The sequence below is a fragment of the Silene latifolia genome, chromosome X, assembly GCF_048544455.1.
Source record: "Silene latifolia isolate original U9 population chromosome X, ASM4854445v1, whole genome shotgun sequence".
In the NCBI taxonomy this organism is placed as follows: domain Eukaryota; kingdom Viridiplantae; phylum Streptophyta; class Magnoliopsida; order Caryophyllales; family Caryophyllaceae; genus Silene; species Silene latifolia.
The window spans coordinates 151,066,890-151,070,799 of NC_133537.1; the positions used below are offsets into that span (position 1 = coordinate 151,066,890).

The 3,910-nt window shown below is 40.5% G+C and overlaps 1 non-coding gene across 1 annotated transcript; it reads left to right on the top strand.

The window, feature by feature from the left end:
- The first annotated feature begins 902 nt into the window (after window positions 1-902).
- LOC141625510 (small nucleolar RNA R71) lies at window positions 903-1,009 on the top strand. The gene has a single exon (XR_012535288.1). It is a non-coding gene; the product is annotated as a small nucleolar RNA R71 (small nucleolar RNA).
- The last annotated feature ends 2,901 nt before the right edge of the window (window positions 1,010-3,910 follow it).

A 3,910-nucleotide genomic window follows, 5' to 3' on the forward strand; every position in this document is an offset into this window, starting at 1 on the left:
TCAGTCGATCGACTGAGATACCTGCTGATCGTCTTTTTCTTGCTACTGTTCATTCCAGCCTTTTTCTTACTCGGTTCCGCCTCATCTTTTCTAGTAACATCTTCGACCATAGTGGGCCCATCAAGGGTAGACCCACTCCTCAAAGTAATCACATTTAGAGTCTCTTTTTGATCCGGCTGCGACGGTAAATGCCCCGGAGCTCTAGTTGCACTTTTGCTTGCCAATTGGGCAATTTGACTCACCAACATTTTTGTAGAAGTCTCTCTAGCTAGAGACTCCTTTGCAAACAAACCCGACAAATTCGAACCATGTTTTTCAATTCAGAAATATCAGAACCTTGGAATTGTTGCTGCTGAGGCACATAGGGAGGCTTTTGATACTTCTGCTGCTTATGAGGGGGCACATAATTTTGCTGCTGCTGCTGCTGTGGACCCAGATTAAGGACATTCTGGTTAGTCCACCTCAAATTGGGGTGGACATTAGAGGGGTCGGGATAAGTACCAGTCTGCCTAAAGTGTTGAAAGGCAGCACATGTTTCATTCGAACTAGTACAAAACTCCGAAACATGTCCCTCTCCTCCACATCTTTTGCATGTAAAGGGACCGTCTGAAACTGCATTAACTTTATATATCCCACCTTTTTGGGATCCCCCAAAATCTAGTTTGTCAAATCTCGCAGTAAGGGGCTCTATTGCGGCTACAGCACGAGATTCAGCTGATCTTCTCTTATTTCCTCTAGAATTCCCATGCTCAGCTTTATGGGTGGCTAGGTCATCGATGATTTTCCACCCCTTTATCTCACCGCTATTTTCTTGAAATCTCCCATTAGCTGCAGCATCTAGGACAGCTTTCTGATCATCATAAAGACCATTATAGAACTGGTTGCACATAAACCATTTCTCAAACCCATGGTGTGGGATAGATCGCACCAGCTTTTTGAAACGGACCCATGCCTCATGAAAATCTTCATCAGGACCCTGTTTAAAGCTTGTGATCTGATTTCTAATCGCATTGGTCTTCGATGCAGAGAAATATTTCTTATAAAATGCTAGGGTCAGCGAATTCCAATCGGTAATCCCATTGGCAGCTCGAACCAGATCTCGGTACCACTCCCTAGCAGCATCACGGAGCGAGAATATGAACATCGTCTCTTTTATCTGGTCCTAGGTCACACCTGCTGGTGGGGGGTATGGAACAACAGTAGTCAATGAATATCTCCATATGTTTAGCTGCATCTTCATTCGCAGCTCCCCCAAATTGGTTTCTCTCAACCAAGTTGATGTAGGACAGTTTTGCTTCGAATTTATTTTCCGTCCCGGCTGGCAACGCGAATCCCTTATAGAGATTCTCAGCTTTTGGCTCGGAGTGACTGGCTATACTTGCTTCTTCAGCCATATCTGGAGATGTAACGGTCTCAGCTGAAGAAGTTGAAATAGGAGACGAAGGTGGATCCTCCTCAAATAACTCGTTCTCGTAGTAACTGGACAGAGTACTCAGCTCTTCCACTATCGGCAATACTCTAGATGATCGTCTCAACTCTCGCAAAGTCCTTTCGATCTCAGGATCTAATGGTCGTAATTCACCACCATAAGAAGAAACTACAAGTAGAATATGAGAATAGTTTAAGGAACATATGTCCCTTAAACCAAGAAAAAGACTAAAATAAAAACAACTAAAAATTAAACAATTGCCTCCCCGGCAACGGCGCCAAAATTTGATACCGTCGTGGACTATCAAAGATAAATTTATAATCCAAATTACTACTATAGCTAGTGGCAGTCAGGGTCGAACCACAGAGAGGCGATGCAACTAATAGTTGTCTAATTTTAGTCTAAAGTAACAGTTGTGAGGGGGGTTTGATTTGTACCGTTCTATAACTAAAGGCAATCAAATTAAAATTAAACTTAAAACAAATAAATGAGCAGTAGATGAAAACAAATATTAAAAGGATGCTAAGATGATCGGTTCACTGTAGTTTCGACGGCGGAAACTCCAAGTAAACTGTTTTAAGCATGTTAGGCGGGAAAATAAAAAGTCCTTTCGGTCCAATTTAACAGGTAGCAACCTTTAGGCCTAAGTTACGGGTCCCTAAATCTCACTAATACTAACATTCGTTCTTGATTAATGATACTTAAAGCCTAAATTAACTTACCTCTCGATCTTATTAATTTAGTCGTCTTAATTAAGTAGTCTATTTCCCTCCCCATCTTTCGATCTGTCGGGTCGGTCAATTCCTAAGCATTCAACTAGTCGCGTGCACTCGATTCGTCAAAAATAGCAATTAAATTAAATAAGACGCAGCTAATCTAACACGCGGCGGTCGATCGACCATGTAGGTCGGTCGATCGACCAGAGCCCGATAACAGGTCGCCTATGTCGAAACCGTCTAACCTACAGATCCCCTACATCTTAACACAAAGGATTTAGCTACTCATGATGGTGATAATAACAACAATAAAATTAACAAATAAAGCAATTGAATTCATAATTGAATTAACTAAATAAATAACTAACATGAAACGATAATTTGGCTTTGGGAAATCTAAACTAGCAATTCTAAACTACGGAAGAATTAAAGCAACGAAATTGAACAAAGGAACAGAGAATACCGTAAGGAAGAATTGAAGAGTAAAGACCAAAACCAAATGCGAAAAGTAAACTTTATCGATGAAAATTATTCTTAACTAATTGAATAATCAAAATTCAACTTTTTTTATGTGATGAACCCTAATTAATTCCCTAGAATAACCCGATGCCTGTTCTGAAACATAGGGTTCATGTTATATAGGAATATAGCGTGATTCTTATTCTTAAAACCTAATTACAATTGGGCTTCTAACTTCTCGTCCTTTTAATTTGCGTCAAATTAAAATAGCGGTCGATCGACCACTAAGACCGGTCGATCGACTAAGATGCACTGTACAGAAGCTTCTGATAATGGTGCTCTGGTCGATCGACCCAAGGCATCAGTCGATCGCCTGCTCCTCTTTCCTGCAGACTTTTGTTCAGCATTCTGGCAGTCTATAGACCGCGTTGGTCAGTCTATAGACCACTGTAGCTGGTAATCCGCTTCTGAAACTCTCGCAAATCTATCTTTCAGGCCTTGATACGCGCACCAAGTTCGCTTCCCGAGTCAAATCTCCATGTCAAATCCCATGCCAAGCACTTAGGGATGGATTCAGCTCGATTTCCGCTGGATTCTTCACATTTCTGCAATATTACACAAAAACACGAAAGTAGACGGAAATAGGGAAAACAGTAGCATAAACTACCTAATTGAGCCTTGAAATGCGTGTAAAAGAGGGTGTAAAACATCATATTTAGGACACGCATCAAAAGGCCTCTTTTTCTCTTCTTTTTCGTTTTTTTTTTTTGTTAAAAAGGGGTATTTTTTTAAAGTTGATATGGGTTATTGGTTTTTTGTGTGTTGGGATGGTTGTATCCTTCTTGTATAAGAAAGGATTGCCTACGTATTCACCTGAAGAGGTGAAGTCAAACCATGCTCCTAGTTCAAGTGTTTTGTTTGAGTGGGGTGTATATTTTTGTTTGGGTGTTGTGGTTGTATCCTTCTTGTGTAAGAAAGGATTGCCTACGTATTAACCTGAAAAGGTGAAATCAAACCATGCTTGTAGTTCAGGTGTTTTGTGAATTTTTGATTGGGTGTTGTGGTTGTATCCTTCTTCTGTAAGAAAGGATTGCCTACGTATTCACCTGAAAAGGTGAAATCAAACCATGCTCGTAGTTCAGGTGTTTTGTGAATTTTTGTTTGGGTGTTGTGGTTGTATCCTTCATGTTTAAGAAAGGATTTCCTACGTATTCACCTAAAAAGTTGAAATCAAACCATGCGCGTATGCATGGAGCAATCGAGCATTAGCAATGGCTAAGAGATCAAACCATGGTCGTAAACAAAA